Raw genomic sequence first — 19,553 nt, forward strand, 5'->3', positions numbered from 1 at the left:
AATCCATTCAATTTCTAACAATTTCCCAATTTCTGAGGGAGCTCTAAAGCCTCCCGCAATCTCCTTGAAATGATCAATCACAATACCCAAAAGAGTCCACAGAAAACAAAAACACAGACAGACAAACAGGGCTCGAAACAGCCTTCCAATTCCATGGAAGAAACAGACGGCGGCATTATGCCAAACCTTTTCAGATTGGGATTTCTACAGACCCCTCGACCTCGGGAGCAAAGCTACCAATACAGATGGCGAAGCTACTCGCCTACAGATCCCCCGACCTCGGGAGCAAAGCTACCAATACAGATGGCGAAGCTACTCGCCTACAGATCCCCCGACCTCGGGAGCAAAGCTACCAATACAGATGGAGGATCGAGGCGTCCCCCGACTCCTCCCGCCCTTTGACCTCCATGTGCGTCCACGGTCAATGTGGGCGAATATAGATTTCAGAAGTGAGCTCACACAGAACAGACAAACATAATACAGACACTTACCGCGGTCATGCAGATTCTACGAATTGGGGAAGTCCCTACATGGTCTTGGGAACCCCGGACGAGCCCCCAAATGTTGTGCCCAGATTTCAAGATTCCCAAGAAACCACATCAGGGAGCCAATTCGATGTAAAAACATAAGAATCTGTATTCAAGCTAGCTAGCTTGGGCCCCCCATCCATATCAAGGCAAAACCAAATGGCTGAGCGCCCCAACCCCGCCCGAAGACCGGTTATATAGGGGGGGGTTGGAGAAAGGGGAGGAGAAAGAACTGTGCTCTGCCGCCTGGGTGTGGCTAGCAGAGTAGGATGTGGCCCCCTACCCTGGGGCAACCTAGCCCTCGCCCTTTCACACGTATTTTTAAAAATTTTAAATAATGAAGCCCAGCTGGTGTGTCGCAATGGTTGAGCATTGACCTATGAAACCGGAACTCATGGTTCTTTTCCTAGTCAGGGCACATTCCTGGATTGCAGGCTCAATCCCAGTGTGGGGATGGAGTTGTGCAGGAGGCAGTTAATCAGTGATTCTCTCTCATCATTGATGTTTTGATCTCTCCCTCTCCCTTTGACCCCCTAAAATCAATGAAAATAAATTCAATAATGTATATACATATATGCATAGCCCATGGACATAGACAATAATGTGGTGAGGGCCTAGAAGAGGTGGGGGCAGGGGAGAGGGAGGAAAAAGGTAAGGGGTGTGGGGGAAATTTGGGAACATCTGTAACACAGTCAACAACAATCCCAAAAGAATAGTGTGCACAGCCAGTGTTGCTCAGTGGTGGGGTGTGTACCCATGAAGCAATATATCACGAGTTTGATTTCAGGTCGAGGCACATGCCCAAGTTGGCGGCTCCATCTTAGGAGGTTGGGCAATGCAGGAGGCAGCTGATTAATGATTCTCTTTCATCGGTGATGTTTCTTCCTCTCCCTTTCTCTCTAAAGATTCAATAAAAACATTTAAAAAATGAATCGTGTTAAGATTGATTTGACTCATCAACAGCAAAGTGAGTGTGGGCCATCACGCTGTCTCCCAAGTCTTGTAAGCAAAGTCATGCCTGGATCTGTGTTTATAGCAGATGTCCCAGCCAAAACCAGCCTGGAGCACGTCCGCGTGAGGTTGGCCTGTGGTGCTTGTGTTCTTGACTTCATGCAGAAAAGATTTCACAACATGCGTTCAGGAGATTTTGAGGGAACATTCATTTAAGCCGGGGATGATGAAAGAATGTAGATGTCTTAGATGCTGAACGTTCTGCCTATTTTTTAAGTCATAAATCCATTTTAAAAATTGGCAAAAGTTTCTGACCAGACTTTTCAACAAAAGAGATAAAGACAATGCAAATAAATGCATAAAGAAATGCTCAGCATAAAATTTTTTTAGGGGGATGGATTTTGAAACAAAACAAGTTAACACTATTATGATTTTCATGCTGGCAATTTAAAAATATTATATATTGCATGAGCTCACATGGATAAAGAAAAACTAGAATTTTCATTCTTGTGGGTGTCTGGAAAGCCAAAGAGAATGTCCATTTTAGATCACAGTTCTGCATGTCTTAAAAAGTAAAACCTCACCTACAGTACAACAGTTAGATAAGTAGAACATATATGTATGAAGAACATAACCCAAGTTCCCCCCAAATTTATTTATAATGCCCCAAACCTAGAAATAACATAAACCATAGATCAATAAAGTGGTTATTCCCTGAACACAATACTACTCAGCAATAAAAAACAATAAGCTTTTCACATAAGCATTAGTGTTGAATCTCAAAACAACTCTGTAGCATGAAAGAGTCCAATATTTGTTCAAGTATACACAAATTATAGTGTTTAGAACATTATGAAAAATATGAACTAATCTTTTAAAGTAAGGAAAATGAATGACTGCATTTAGAGCTGGGGAAGGCAGAAAGAGAGACTATAAAAGGGCAGGAGGTAAATACAGGGTGTGGTAAAGTAGGTTTAGAGTTGTTGGTATGGAAATTAATACAATAGTTAGTAAATAATAACACAAGAACAAACTCTTCCCTGGCCGATGTACTTCAGTTGGTTGGACACCATCCCTTGCCCTGAAAGGTCACTGGTTCCAGCCCAGGTCAGGGCACATGTCCACCTGCAAGCCCTGTAGGTGGTGGACAGGAGGCAGCAGTTCAATGCCTTTCTCATATCTCCATTTCTCATTCTCTCCCTTCTTCTCTTTCCAAATGTCAATAAAATTACTTTTAAAAATGAAAAAGACTTATATAAAATAAGAGAATAAACTCTGTGATTTGCATACTCACATCTGTAAGCCTACTTTTGCTCTAACCTGCACATGGGTGAGATATATGTTTATTTCACATGTGACATTTTTACAACTTTATCCATATGTCCAAGCTCACCAAATAGTACATACTACAACAGTGCATTTTGCTGTATGTCAGTTTTATTTTATTTTTTTTAAATATATTTTATTGATTTTTTACAGAGAGGAAGGGAGAGAGATAGAGAGTTAGAAACATCGATGAGAGAGAAACATCGATCAGCCACCTCCTGCACATCTTCTACTGGGGATGCAACCAAGGTACATGCCCTTGACCGGAATTGAACCGGGGACCCTTCAGTCCGCAGGCTGACGCTCTATCCACTGAGCCAAACCGGTTTCGGCTGTATGTCAGTTTTAAATATGCTTAATAAAGTCTTTTAAAAAGTACTTCCAAATAAAGACCTGGATATCCCTGTCTTGTTAGGAAATTAAAATCACAACCACATATGGGCTCTTCCATCTCTCCCCTAATTTCCTGGGAGGACCAGCCTTGCCACAGGAGCAGCAAATATCGGCAAGCAGTGAAGACTATGGCCCTCTGAATCCACAGGAATGCTGACCGGTTACAAAAATACGTCCTGGGACTGATTATAGGAGTATTCTTCCTCTAGCTTCGAGGTCTTGCCAGGTGAGGAAACCTTGAAGTGAACACCCTAGATGGGCCAGGGGAATCCAAAAATCTGTGCTTATTTTCTCTGCCAATGACGTAAGCCACAGAAAACAGCTATGGAGGCCCTGAGAATGTCTGTAAGCAGACATCACACAAGCCACAGACCTTGGATCATTTGTGGAAAACGTAAAGAACAGGCACTTTTCATCTAATTTCCTGGTCTTTCCCACTCACTATGAATAGTGTTTCTGTCCTAATGTTAGTTCCATTTAAACCACAGAGTCTTACAACAAGTGACACCAGCCTATAAAATTTCATACATCATGGCACAGGGCTCCTTTACAGTATGTGGGGGAGAATTCTCCTAAACATTGCTGAGAATTCTGGAATACTTACTGTGAACAGACAATATAATTTATACTGTTCCCACGGGCACAACAAAGGACTCCTCTCCTGGGTGACCATTGAACTCAATAATAAGAGAGGCACCAGGCTGAAAATTAGAACCACAAATTCATGTAGAATTTCTTTCAAGGCCTTGGGCAGCAATGCAAAATAACCCAATGCTGGACAAAGAGTGATTTTCTGCTATTATTAAGTGCCTCCCAAAGCACAGAAAGTTTGGGACCCCACAAATGCTGAGTCATACTAGCTTACTCTCCTAAAGGAAACATTAAGAATAAGGTGCTGCCCTGCTCAGGGGGCTCAGTGGGTTGGAGCATCCTCCCATAAAGCACAGCCCCACAAATTAGGGGCCTGTTTGATTCATGATAAGGGCACTTAACTAACTAGCTTGCAAATTTGATCCTTGTTCAGAAAGCAAAGAGGAGGCAATTGATCCATGTTCCTTTTTTTTTAAATCGATGTTTCTTCTTTTTGCGCGCTCTCTCTCACTTCCTCCCACTCTCTCTAAGATTAATAAACAATTCCCTGGGACAGAATCAAAACATTAAGGTGTTGATATTTCAAGTGCATATGGTTAAATCTAACGCTATCTCTCTAGAACAGTTATCACAACCATCTGAGCTCACCGGAAGTCTGTCTCCTTTCATGTAAGAGTATAAAGAATCAATATCAGGGATTTCAGAAAAACCCCACACTATTAGTGTCATAGCCATGATCCCCACCCTGTTTTTATTTAATCCCTAAAATCTGATGGTTTCTGATTAAAGTCATCTGTTTTTGCTTTTAACTTCGGTTAGTGTTTGGGTGATAAAAATTAACTTTCCCCTGGGAGAAGCTGTTTCTGAGGGATTACAACATAACTTTAGACACAAGAGCGAGCAGAGCCCATAGTGAAGTAGAAACTGTGCTCTCCCCGGTGAAACCCATGTTTTAATGTCTATAAATATGGCCAGTGACACAGGAGGCACGAGTCAGCCAACTTGCAGTCTTTCTTAAAGCAGAGAATCCTCTGGAGACCACGTGGAGGCTGGTGTTGGGATCTGAAAGATGATTTCCTGAGACAGATGTATTGTAAATGTCCAAGGCTCCTCATGATCTCAAATAGCATTTCTTCTATTGCAGATCCTGCCCCTTTACTGTGAATTTCCCTCTGGCAATGATTTTTCTAAAGGGGCTGCCCATCAGCCCTTCTGAAGGCAGCCTGGGGATGGAGGCAAACTGTGAGGCCTCCTGAGGAGAAGGTCAAGTCCTGCCACAGTGCCCCCATGCCAGCCAGGAACCCCCTTTCTAATTCCAGTGTCCAAATCAGCCACAGTGACCCGGCTTCACCTCCCAAATGGGGGGTGGGAATGCTCCCAGCAGGCCTTCCATCTGGACTCTGCCACCCCTTCCCAGATTGTCTCAGGGAGGCCCCCACTGACCACCACTGGCTTCACCTTATGGTGTCACTGTCTGTGGGCTCTGATAAGGGCTGGTGGAATTTGGGTTCAGACACGTATGGAAACATCAAAAAGGTATGTTGTGTTTTTCAAATGTCCATTTTATATCATTTCTACTTGAATCCAAATTTAAGAAAGGTTTATATTTGATGCATGCCAATAATTTTAGTTTTATTATGAAAGTTTGCTGGGGTCCATCCCCAGCAGGTCCAGGGGTTCCCCAAGGTGTGGACGGAGTCGGCGAAGAAGGAATGACACGGAGGCAGCATTCAGTTGATCAGCAGCCTAGCCAGGATCTCTAGCCACGATCTCTGGCCAAGTTCTGGTTAGGATCTCCAGCCTGGTTCTGTTGCCATGTTCTCTCACTAGGTTCTCCAGCCAGGTTCTGCAGGTTCTCCTGCCATGTTCTGTCTAGGTTCTGTCCAGGATCTTTTGCCATGTTCTCTCGCTAGGTTCTCTCTCTAGGTTCTGTATAGGATCTCCAGCCAAGTCCCATCTCTAGGTTCTGTGTCTAGGTTCTGTCTCTAGGTTCTTCAGCCAGGTTCTTTCGTTAGGTTCTGTTTCTAGGTTCCGTCTCTAGGTTCTGTCTCTTACCGTCTTGTTACATCTGTATTTATACCAGTTGATTTTAATCGTATCAATTTCTATTGCAAAGGTTAGGGCGTTTCTTATCTCCATTCCAGGGAGTAAAGATTATGTGGCTTAAGCGTGATTGTTCTTAGTTAAAGTGATTAACTACCCACCTGGCACTTAGTTAAGGGGTTTTATTCCCTCCCTAACTTCAGGGAAAAATCCCTACCTGGGGAATCAACCTTTCTCGGAGAGGTGACCTTGGTTAAAACACATAGCACCAAGAAGGGGAGCAAACATATTAAGAACAGTATGCCATATACGCCAGATCCCTTTGAAACATATGTTGTGCAGATGTTTCTTCCCTGCAGCGACTGTGTCAAGGAGCAAGGATGGACCGGCTCCCGGCAAAAGTTCTTAAACGTATTTGGTACTGCTGTATCAGCATGTTAGAAATACAATGTAATGATGGGCCACTGAAATATCTTACCATGTCCATGTTCAGAGCCATCATTTTGGCAGTTTGAACCTCATGACAATGAAAATATTTACACCAGGGATATTAACAAAGATTACAAAGCAGACTTCACTTAATGCATTATTAAATGCTTAGACATACTACATTTGGTGGGGAATGTTAACAATGCAGATTAAATCTGTAAGTGTATGGTCCAAGTGCGTTTAAATTCTACATGGGTTAAAAATTGAGAAAATGTGTTCCACTGCAATAATTAATATCTCTGGTTCCATATAGCAAAGAAGTAATTACAGTCCATGAGAAATGAGTGAACTTCAAACATGTCTTACATTGTACACTGTCCTATTGCTTAAATTAATAAGTTCAGTTTACTTTTTAAATTCTTTATTGTTGAAAGCATCACATATCTACCCATTTTTCCTCTCCAAACGGCCCACACCCTCCAGCCCAGGCCTTCACTCCCCTACTGTCTGTGTTCAATGGTTCTGCTCATATGCATACAAGTTATTCAGTTGATCTCTAACCCCTCCCACCCCCAGCCACCCTCTCCTACCTTCACTCTGAGGTTTGAAGGTCTGTTTGCATCTTGTCTGTCTCCTGATCTGTTTTTATTCATCAGTTTATGTTGTTCATTACATTCCATTCATGAGTGAAATCATGTGATACTTAGCTTTCTCTGACTGGATTATTTTTCCTGGAATTATGCTCTCAAGGTAATAAATTCATTTAAAAAATTGGTAAAAGATTCTGAGCAGACATTTTAATGAATGTGATAAAGATAGTGTAAATAAATGTATGAAAGAAATGCTCACCATAAAAAATCTTCAGTAAATAGAAGTAAAAAGAAAGGGAGTAAATACTATACTCATTTATGGGGTTAGTATCTATAAAGATTAACCATTGGATGTGCTGGCAGGGTTGCAGAAACAGTGGAGTTTTTATTAATGTGGGTGGATGGGAAGGCAAAGGGCATGACCATTTTAGATCACAGTCCCACATATCTTACAATGTAACACATTCACCTACACTACAACATCGAGATCAGTAAAACATATATCTGTATAAAGAAGTGAATGCAAATATTCCCAGAAGATTTATTTATACTCTCCCAGCCCTGGGAATGAACAAAATCATAGACAGATCATTAGTTAAAGTGGTAACTCACAGATCACAATACTACTCAGCAATAAACAAAATAACTATTCACATAAGTGTTTGTGTTGATTCTCAAAATAACTGTGCAGCATGGAGGAAACCAATATTTGTTAGAGAGCACATACATCATAGTGCCTGTAATAATATAAAAAATAAGAACTAATGTGTTGTAATGGAAGAAAAATCAATGCCTGGATGGAGGACTGGGGGAGGGGGAGAAGAGAGAGAGAGAGAGAGAGAGAGAGAGAGAAAGAAAGAAAGGAAGAGAGAGAGAGAGGTGTTATAAAAGGGCAGGAGGTAAATACAGGGTGTGACAAAAGAAGATATAGAGTTGTTAGTATATAAATTAATACGATAATTAACAAATAATAATAAAAAATTTACTCTGCCCTGGCTGAAAGGGTGAGGGCTATGCCCTCCATCTTGCCCCATATCCTCCATGTTGGGGCAGTAGCCATGCACTCAGACCTCCTTCTTCTTGGAAGCCCAGGCCTCTGCTGGCCATGCCCGGGATTTCTTTAAACTAACCAATGACAGTCGAGGGATGTGCACGCCATAAAAATTACCGCATCCTATGTAATAAGACCCGGCTTGCGCCTGGCCAATCGGCAGGGCCCACAGTCAGCTCTCCTCCCCTTACTCCACCACCTATTAAAACCCTGTTTTTTCCCATGGCGGCCTCTCTCTGCTTCCTGCCGTCGGCGAGGTGGGGGAGCCGAGCTAGCTCAAATAAAGGACTCTCTGCTTTTGCATCGGACTTGGCCGGCTCCCCGGTGGTCTGTTGGGGATCTTGAAATCTGGGCATAACACTGGCCAGTGTTGCTCAATTGGTTGGACACCATCCCCCACACTAACAGGTGACTGGAACAGGTCAGGGCACATGCCCTCCTCAAACCCCAGTAGGGGACAGCAGGAAGCAGCTGATTAATGTATCTCTTCATTTAGATGTTTCTCTCTCATTCACCCTCCCTTCCATTTCCCTAAAAGAAACGATGAAAGTGATGTTTAAAATACCTTTAAAAAGAATAAACTCTGTTTTGGGTGCTTGAATTTTTAAATCTATTTTTGCTCCACTGTGTATATTAGAGATAAGTTTCTCTCATGTGTGATGGTTCACAGATTTATATGTACATCAGACCTCACCAAAGAGTACACATTAGAAAAGAGCCGTTTGTCGCACGTCGCTTCTCATATGCTGGGGCAACAGCCTTGCCTCAGGGGCAGGAAATATTGGCAAGCAGTGTAGTCTATGCCATCAGAACCAACAGGAGTGCTGACTGGTTACTAAAGTCACAGCCTGGGATTGGTAGACTCAAAATGCCCACTTCTGCGCATGGGCCACGAAGTTTCAATCGCACTGTACATGCGCGCCCACACGTGGTATTTTGTGGAAGAGCCACACTTAAGGGACCACAGAGCCACATGTGGCTCGTGAGCCCCAGTTTTTCGACCACTGGGTTAGAGGGTTATCCTTCCTCTAGTTTTGAGTTCTTGCCTGTTGAGCATCAACCTTAAGCTGAACACCCTAGAGGGGCCAGCACAGTTCACAAAACCATTAGGTTACATTCTCTGCCAATGTATAGCCAAATGTTCTCGTCACTAAAAACACAGCACCATTTCCTGGAGAATCCATGCTACCTCTGGGACTGGCTGTGTGTGCGTGTGTGTGGAGGGGGCAGCTTTATTTTTAATAAAATCAAAGTGGAAAATTACCCCAAAGATGCAAAAACAGAGATTCAAACAATACAAAAACTTCAGGGGTGTGAGTGTACTGGCCAGAGGCAGGGCTTTCCAAAGGTGAACTGGGTTGTGGGCCCAAAGCATCATGGGCTTCTCCCGAATACAGAAGTAGGTGCAGATGCAGTGAGCCAGGTGCCTGGGGGGTGGGGAGGAGCAGGCTGGAGAGACCTCTGGGTGGAGATAGAAGAGCCCTGGCCAGCTCCTCTCAGGGAGACACAGAACCCAAGTTCCTCCCGGACCTTGCCTGGGGCTCCTCTCTGCCAACTCCTGGGGAAAACAGAGCGTGTCCAAGCTGCAGTGGGAACATCCCAGGAAAAGGCAAGAGAGCACAAGGAGAGGTGGGCTGTGCAGGCAGAGGCCCCTTCTCAGGGTAGTGGTGGTGGGTGGTTCTATTTTGTTTTTCATAATCCTCACAGGAGGATATTTTTCCATTGATTGTTATTCAGAGTGGAAGAGTGGGGATGGGGTGGGGAGAGAGGGAGGGAGGGAGGGAAGAAGGGGGGATGAAGGGAGAGAGAGAATATCTTGGAAGTAAGAGACACACATCAACTGGATTCCACCTGCATGAGCCCCCAATAGTTTTCAGGTATTAAACCTGGAACCCAGGTACTTGCCCTTGACCAAGGATTTAATTCACACTCTTCATGTGTGTAGGCTGACACTCTTACCATTAAGCGACACTGGCCAGGCCACGGTGGATGTTGACCCAATAAGGAAAAAAGAGGAGCATTTTGTTTCCTTAGATTGATAAATATCTACAATTTTAGTGGCTAAACTTCAAGACACTTGCATCACACAAGGGGACCCTGAGTCTGAGCAGCCTGCAGCCCATCACGCTGGGCAGACAGGGCATCAGCCTCTGCAGAGACTGCTCCTCTCCCTCCCTGGGCAGGTCAATGGCTGGAGCACCTCATTACAGCGGCCTAGTTTGGGTATGACTGAGTCTCAAGTTTTCTTGAAGGACATGCCAACTCCCAGGTCATGACTGCCCTGGAAACTTATGTTCCATTTCGCACTAACCATGGCCCCAAAGAACAGAGCAGACACCAGCCTGAACTGGGACTACAGCGGCCTCAGGTCCACGCACATGGTCCCGCACCAACTCTCCCTGGCAACAGCCCGGGCTTATTCCTGCCCATACAAACCTGCCCTGCTGCCACTGCTGCTCCCGGCCTTGACACCTGAGAGGAATCTGAGCTCCTCAACCACATGAATTCTGAAACAGCCCAGTCTCCAGCCCTGGCTGGAAGGTGCAGAGACCTCAAGGGGAATGTCAAGACCCAGATCTACACCCGGCCCCTTAGGTTTTAGTCTCAGGGAGCACAGATGCCATCACCCTGGGTGGGTTCGCCACCCTCCACACTGACATCAGGGGCACCTCCCACACTGTTCCCTGGGTGATTGCATGGTTAACCCTCATGACAACCCTGGCTGCATGTCACCATGGGGTCCCTGAGCTGTGCTGGTGTTCACATGTGTGTGGACTGACTGGGAGAATAAAACATGTATATTGATTGATTTGAGAGAGACATAGGGAGAGATAGAAGCATTAATTTGTTGTTCCTGTAACTTCCTACAGTGGATTATGGTGGGCCTGCCAGGGTCATACATTTTCTTGCATGTGCCCTGACTGGAGGTGGAACCTGCAATCTTGGCGTTATTGAGATTATGCTCTGACCCACTGAGCTATCTGGGCGCATCCTGACATATCGGGTGTTTTACGTTAAGTAACCCACTAATGTACCTACGGATAAATAGATACAAGAACAACTATCATGGTAGATGATGGGAGGCTAGAATAGGATTCATGGGCTTTCATAAGTGTTTTCCTCATATGGATAGATTTCAAATAAGCTATTTCAAAGACAGAATGGGTCCTCGAATCAGTTATATTATTTGCCAAGAAAGAAGCACTGAGGAGGGCAGGAGGAACTTGGTTTCAGGAATGCAGGCATGAATGGAAACATCAAAAGGGCATGTTTAAAAAGTGTACATGTGAGCCCTCTCTGGTTTGGCTCAGTGGATAGAGAGTTGTCCATTCAACTGAAGGGTTGCAGGTTGACTCCGGTCAAGTGTATGTACCTCCATTACAGAGTTCATCACAGGCACAGGTTAGGATGTGTACAGGAGGCAACCAGGTGATGTGTCAACCTGAATGGTTTGAACCTCTGTCTCATAGAGAGTAAATCCAGGCTCAGAGACTGAATGTGGATTACCTGATGATAGAGTAAATAAAAGGCAGGACTAGAAGTCAAAACCATGTGTCTACAACGGAGGTCTGGCCTCTAATGTTAGGCTGAGATTAACACCAAGGTCTCCTAGAGAGTAGAGTTGCTACTTCATAACCATTAGGATTGGCCAGATGTTACACCCATAAAGCTTTAGTGGCTTTGCATAGAGAAGTTATCTTTCTTGTTCATACCACATGTCCATTCTGGTTCTCCTGGGACCGGAATAAAGGAGGAGCCACCATGTAGGTACCTGTTGACATTATCAGAGATGGACAGAGGGGGTGGCCAGTCTCAGTGTTTCCAGTCTTCTGTTAGTGGTGACAGGCTTCACTCCCACATTTCTTAGGTCAAAGCACATCACAGCGCTTCAGCCAACCTCAGGGAGTCGCAGCAGAACCTGGTATACTTGATGGGCCTCATTAAGGCGACCATATAGTGCCAACCTCTTTTGCGCTGTGCAAGGGCAAAGGAGAGGAGTGGGGATTGGTAGTCAGTCAGGATTTTGTCCCCAAGCTGCCCCAAAACCATCACTTTCAAGATTCAAAGGAGTGAACATCCAAATACGGAGTTTGGTAAGATGTCATGGGCAGCAACCTCAACACCAATTCTGAGTGTGACTTTGGGAACATCCCTGGCTGCCTGGATTCCCCTACTCTGGTCAAGGTGAAGACCCACGTGTTAAGAGTGTTTACTGGGAAGGGTATAGGACTGAAAGCATCCCAGCATCCCTGTTCTTTTCAACTAACATCAGTCAGTACCTGCTTCCGAGTTTCCTTTCTTTTGCATGGCCCTGGTGAAGGCTCCCAGTGAGGATGATGGTGAAAAATGCTGACATTGACATCAATGGTGATCCTGTGCTTTCCATTTGTTCTGTGTATGAACCTGTGCTAAAGGGTCCCTGGATGGTTCTCCACACTGGTCCTAATTCATCCTCCTGGCCCCAGAGTTGGGTGGGCCATGCACACCCAGTAGATGACCAGAGCCAGGAATCCCAACAGTGACGCTCCATGAAGCCCCAGGCACCCTCCTCTATTATTTGTCAGCCTAGCTTTGACATGGCAAGGGACACCCTTCTCCTGGGATGCCCAGTTCCTCATTATCAGCGGGGACTGAGGAGCCTAGAAATCTTCCCCCTCAGCTTTGCTCCACATGACCTCATCCTCGTATTCCTTTCCAAGTATCCTGGATCCTCCAACTTCTTCACAAAGACCAGTGTCCTTCACAAACGTTACCCATCCCCACTCTGTATCTCCTGTCTGTCATCAGAGTCTTCCTCAATTCCCCACCTTCCCACAGTCTGGAATTCTCTGAACTGACCCTATGCTTAATCCATCCTTGAGCCCTGAGATGGGACCTCCAGAGGGACACCAGGCGCCTGGAAGGGAAGAAGGGCTCACCTGGGGGTGGGGAAGAGGAACGTATTGATGTAGAGGAGGGTGTCTCTATAATGCCTCTCCAGAGATTGCCTATGCACTTGCCCACTGTGGGGGTGCCCAGACTCAGAGAGAAACATACAGATAACCCAAGCACAGAAACACGCTGGTGCAGAACACTCCCAGCCTCTGCTGGGCGCTCAGGTGCTGGGCTTATGACCAGGTTCACATAGACCCACACTGTAGACATGTGCAATACCATGAATGACTAGAGGCCTGGTGCACGAAATTGGTGCAAGAGGAGGCCTTCCTTGGCCCAGCTGCCGGCACCGGCTTCCCTCTGGCACCGGGGACCCGGGCTTCCCCCGCAATCCCGGCTTCGCCCAGAAGGTCGTCTGGAAGGATGTCCGGAAGGACATCCGGTCTAATTAGCATATTACGCTTTTGTTATTATAGATACCCTCCTAAAGAACTTCAGGGCGGTAGCTGCGGCCTTGGTTGTCTTGCAGTCTCCTCGGCTCGCCCTCTAGCCGGCATCTCTCCCCTCCCCTCCCCTTACCTCCGTCCCTTCCCCGTCGGTGATCAGCGGTGGCGGCTCCAGCAGAGGCTGGGCCCCATCTGTGAAGAGGCCTCAGACACCATAACGGAGACAGTGAACCTCGGATCTCGCAGGGGGGCCTTGGAGATGGAGCGTTCCCGGTTGTGTGAGCTGTTCCTCGGCGGCCTCAATGTGCAGACGCGGGAGTCGGGCCTGCGCGGCCCCTTGGAGGGATTTGGGACCCTGACGGCCGTGTGGTGGGGGGAACCCCCAGACCAAGCGCTCCTGTTACTTAGGCCCCTGACTGATGGACCCTCCCTTCCCCCCCAGCTGGTGGGCGGAGTATGACGGCACCTGCAGCCCCATATACCCGAGGGCCTGACCAGGCACCTTACGTGGACTATACATTGGACCACCGATCCACACCTGTCAAACACCCTAAGCCAGTGGTCGGCAAACTGCGGCTCTCGAGCCACATGCGGCTCTTTGGCCCCTTGAGTGCGGCTTTTCTGCAAAATACCGACTTCTGCGCACGGGCCACGAAGTTTCAATCGCACTGTCCGTGCGCGGCCGTATTTTCTGGAAGAGCCGCACTCAAGGGGCCAAAGAGCCGCCTGTGGCTCGCGAGCCGCAGTTTGCCGACCACTGCTAAGCCCTTGTTCCTATATGGCAGTGGTTCTCAACCTTCCTAAGGCCGCGACCCTTTCATACAGCTCCTCATGCTGTGGCGACCCCCAGCCATAACATTATTCTCGTGGCTACGTCATCACTGTCATGTTGCTACTGTGATGAATCGTCATGTAAATATCTGATACGCAGGACGGTCTTAGGCGACCCACAGGTTGAGAACCGCTGCCTTAGGGGTAGCTGTTTTCACCCCCCTCAGGTCAACCCCCGAGTCCCTTTCCCTCCCACCGCCTTCCCCATTGTGGCGGGGGTGGGGGGGGGGTGGGGGGGAGCTGCTTCTAAGGCTGCTGGCCCTCAGGGGTGTTGCCCTGCTTGCCTGCCACCTCTCCTCTCTCCCTCCGAAGACGGACTCTGCCCACGTACACATTTTTGTGTTAGTTATTGATGGACTCTATTTTTTTAAAATATATATTTTATTGACTTTTTACAGAGAAGAAGGGAGAGGGATAGAGAGTTAGAAACATCGATGAGAGAGAAGCATCGATCAGCTGCCTCCTGCACACCCCCCACTGGGGATGTGCCCGCAACCAAGGTACATGCCCTTGGCCGGAATCGAACCCGGGACCCTTCAGTCCCCAGGCCGACGCTCTATCCACTGAGCCAAACTGGTCAGGGCGGACTCTCATTTTTTTTATTATTACTTGGACCTTGGTCGTTTTTATGCTAGCAAAATGTTTTGTTTTAATTTGTGTTTTTTTGTGGGGGGAGGGAGTGAACTTGCTAATTCTGTAGCAAAACCTGGGTGGGGGCCCTGACCGGTTTGGCTCAGCGGATAGAGCGTCGGCCCCGAGGACTGAAGGGTCCCAGGTTCGATTCCGGTCAAGGGCATGTACCTTGGTTGCGGGCACATCCCCAGTAGGGGGTGTGCAAGAGGCAGCTAATGGATGTTTCTCTCTCATTGATGTTTCTAACTCTCTATTCCTCTCCCTTCCTCTCTGTAAAAAGTCAATAAAATATATTTTTAAAAAAATAAAAATAATAAAATTTTAAAAAAATACCTGGGTGGGGGTTGGGGTGGGGGGCTAGTTTACTTTGTTGTAAAGACTTGGTACCTGGCTCCAGCATTTTCTATGAAGTATACTTGGATGCCATGCCTGAAATCTGGAAGCATATGTACAAAAATCCTTTTTACGTTTTAGTTTTAATAAATCATTGTGCACATGTCTAACATTTTTTTTCTAGGATCCATTCCGTACAGTTTTAAGGGATATTCGTTGAAAATTTTTCGTGTTAATTCTTACTTTGGATGTGCACTTAGACAAACTTTTAGAAGGTCCTGTGGTTTTTATTTTTTTCTGTTGCCCTGCTAGAGACGTGCTGAATTTTATCCCTTTACAGCAGCGGTTCTCAACCTGTGGGACACGACCCCTATGGGGGTTGAACGACCCTTTCACAGGGGTCGCCTAAGACCATCGGAAAACACATCTATAATTACATATTGTTTTTGTGATAAATCACGATCCTTTAATGATGTTCAATTTGTAACAATGAAAATACATCCTGCATATCAGATATTTACATGACGATTCATAACAGCAGCAAAATTACAGTGATGAAGTAGCAACGAGAATAATTGTATGGTTGGGGGTCACCACAGCATGAGGAGCTGTATGAAAGGGTCGCGGCATTAGGAAGGTTGAGAACCACTGCTTTACAGGCAAAACTTTTGAAATGGTGGATGTGGCTTTTTAAAATCTTTTAAAATTTCTGTGCGTCCATCTCTTGTACTTGAAGGATTTGCTTATCATCTTGCCATGATTGGTTGTTTCTTTCTGTGAGAATTTATTTCAAAGTATGCACTGTGCAGTTCTAAAATATTTTGTGTTAAGCATGTGTTTTCATTCATATAAACCAGCGGTTCTCACCTGTGGGTCGCGACCCCTTTGGGGGTCGAACGACCCTTTCACAGGGGTCGCCTAAGACCATCGGAAAACACATCTATAATCACATATTGTTTCTGTGATAAATCACTATGCTCTCATTATGTTCAGTTAGGAAGGTTGAGAACCACTGAAACTGTTTAAAAATTTTCAGATGGTCTAGTTTCCCCCCTCTTATTGGTTTGTCTGTAATGAATGGTTACAACAAGGGTTATATTTTATCTTCTAAATGCATTCTTTGTATTTTCAGAGCAGGGTTAAACGGTGTCTTTTTTTTCCTATAGCTGCTGGCCTCATGGAAATCCTTCCCCAGTGTTTTGTAGCGCCATCTACTGGCAGGATGGCATTACAGGGGCAAAACAACTTATTTAAAAACTTGAGTTTAGGACAATTGCATCAGATTTAGACGTTTTGCCATCAAAAATCTGTGCAGACTTGGTGACACATTTACTTGCAACTAAGGTGGGCTTTACAGGAATGTAGCTACGAGTCCAAATCTCATGCAAACTTCTCTGCACAGCTTGGGCAATGGCCCCGAATTGCTGTGACAACTAACCAACCAGCTGCGTGTCCTGGAATCATAAGTGCAAGTTGTAAAGCAACAAACCTGTATTCTGCTTGGTTAGCAAATGTGCACTTGCAGCCCTTTCATGCAATAGATTTCAAGTTGTTTATAAAAACAAAACAACGATATAGGAGAAAATTACCTTCCTGAATAGAAATATAGAATAGCAACGTTTATGGATATCACAAATACACCCTGACCTCCTGGCTCAACGGTTGACGCTCAACCCCTGAGCCACACCAGCCAGGCCTGTTGCATTGCTTTTGGACTCCGTCCTTGAAGAAAATTACCGGCAGGAGTAACCGTACCTGAGGACATAGGAGGGTGCACAATGCCACTCGCTCAACAGATGTTTACTGTGCTCCTCCTGTGCGTGACAGCACATGGGAGGGGCTCCAGTAGAAACAGGAGATGCGCCTGCCCCCAGGGACCCCTCAGAGCGCCCAGAGTCAGCGGGGCGTCCACCATCCATCCCCCGCCACCTGACCCTCCTGGAGGACTCTCTCCCAGGGCACCCTGTCCCCCAGGGCTCCCAGCAGGAACCCGACATCGCCCAGGCAGCATCCAGGGAAGGGGAGAGATGGAGGGCAGAGAGAGCCCGGGCCTGGGACTGAGGCAACAAGAAGAGAACCCGCTCATCCCAGCAGCTTTTCAGGAGCCAATGTGTGGGGGGTGCAGGGTGAGACCTCAGGAATGTGCATTCCAAAGGCTGGCCCTCACCTGGTTCCAGCAACATTGGGGGGCGGTGGGGAGGGGGAGCCGGAGTGCAGGTCCAGGGGAGCAGGGATATGACTGGTTTTACAGGGAGAGCCCTGCCGTGGCCGGAAGAGGCTGCAGGATTGGAAGACAAACTGGCTTCTCCACACACACCAACGTCCACACACACACACCAACGTCCACACACACCATCCACACACACACACACACCATCCACACACACACACACACCATCCACACACACACACCATCCACACACACACACCATCCACACACACACACACACACACACACACACACACACACACCAATGTCCACACACACCAACGTCCACACACACCATCCACACACACACACACACACCAACGTCCACACACACACCATCCACACACACACACACACACACACACACACCAACGTCCACACACACCAACGTCCACACACACACACAACAACGTCCACACAACACCATCCACACACACACCATCCACACACACACACCAACGTCCACACACACACACACACACCAACATCCACACACACCAACATCCACACACACACACACACACCAACGTCCACACACACACACACACACACACACACCAACGTCCACACACACACACACACCAACGTCCACACACACCATCCACACACACCATCCACACACACACCGTCCACACACACCGTCCACACACACACACACACACACACCATCCACACACACCAACGTCCACACACACACACACACACCAACGTCCACACACACCAACGCCCACACACACCATCCACACACACCAACGTCCACAAACACACACACACACCAACGCCCACACACACCATCCACACACACCAACGTCCACACACACACACACACACACACCAATGCCCACACACACCATCCACACACACCAACGTCCACACACACACACACACACACACACACCAATGTCCACACAAACCATCCACACACACCAACGCCCACACACACCATCCACACACACCGTCCACACACACACCATCCACACACACACACACACACACACACACCATCCACACACACCAACGTCCACACACACCATCCACACACACACACCATCCACACAGACCCTAACGCCCACACACACCAATGTCCACACACACCAGTATCCACACAATCCAATGCCCACACGCACACCAACGCCCCCCCACACACACCATCCACACACACCCCAACGCCTCCACACACACACCATCCACACACACCAAGGCCCACACAGGGATCTCACGCCTCCAGGCCAGTTTTCCTGTTTCCTCAGCACAGAATGCCCTTCCTCCTTTTCTCTCAGCCTCCAACCTCCAATTGCTCCTCCTACTTCATTCTCCCAAGACATCGCCTCCTCCTCCAGGAAGGCCTCCAGGATGGCCCCCGCAGTGTTGTCTGCGATACTCTGGGCGTGCGTGGGGGATGGGGGGGAGTGTCTAACACCATTGACTCGCCCATCTAGGTGTCCCCCAACCTGGGGGCCAGACCGGGGCGACCTGGAGAGACGAAGGGGGAGGAAGGACAGCGGTGGGGAACCCTGGGCCGGAGGGAGGCGCGGTCCAGCGGGTCCATCGCTGGGTGCACCCGCGGGGAGCCCCTGGCCCATGGGGGACAGGACTCAGGGTCCCGGCCCGCATATGCCCGCGGGGACCCCGCACTCCCTGCGTCCTCCTTCCAGCGCGTGGGAAGAGGGGAGAGGCACGAGCGGGGTCCCCGGTCGCCCCCCTCTCCGCTCGGAGACCCTGCGATCCGCCACGTCCTCAGCCCCCAGACCCTCACTTCACCCCCGCGCACTTGTGGGCGGGCAGATCTGGAGCCCCAGAGGCCCCGGAGCGTCGGGGACCCGGCCCCCCACTTTCCCGCGCCCCCACCTGGCTGGCTCTGAGGAACGGCTTCTTCAGCCTCCCCAGCGACATCGCGGCCAGCGCCCCAAAACAGCGTGGTCTCTATGCTGGGCCGGGCCCCTCGGACACGCGCCGCCGTGGGAACCGGCCCCAGGCTGGTCCCCCCACCCCCCACCCCTACCCCGACGCTGGGCTCCGCCGGGCCCGCCTCCAGGGCCGCGGTCACTCCCGCACCCGCGCGCGGTTGGTTGGCAAGACCGCGTTCCAAAGCCCCCGCGCCGCCCATTGGCCCGAGCCGCGGCGTATGCAAATGAGGCCGCTGGTGCCACCCCCCCCAGCCCCGCCCCCCGCACCATCGTTGCCTGGAGACGCGAAGGACGCTCTGCCGCGGGGAAGACCCCCCCTAGGAAGCTGCACCGGGAGGAGCAGGGCGCGGGGCCACACTGCGCTTTAGGTTGCGCGCAGCTGCGATGCGCCCGCTTTGTGATGCCCGTGGGTGGGGAG

This window comes from Myotis yumanensis, unplaced genomic scaffold (genome assembly GCF_028538775.1).
Source record: "Myotis yumanensis isolate MYYU_CA2020_CCGP unplaced genomic scaffold, mMyoYum1.0.hap1 SCAF_20, whole genome shotgun sequence".
Taxonomy (NCBI): Eukaryota; Metazoa; Chordata; class Mammalia; order Chiroptera; family Vespertilionidae; genus Myotis; species Myotis yumanensis.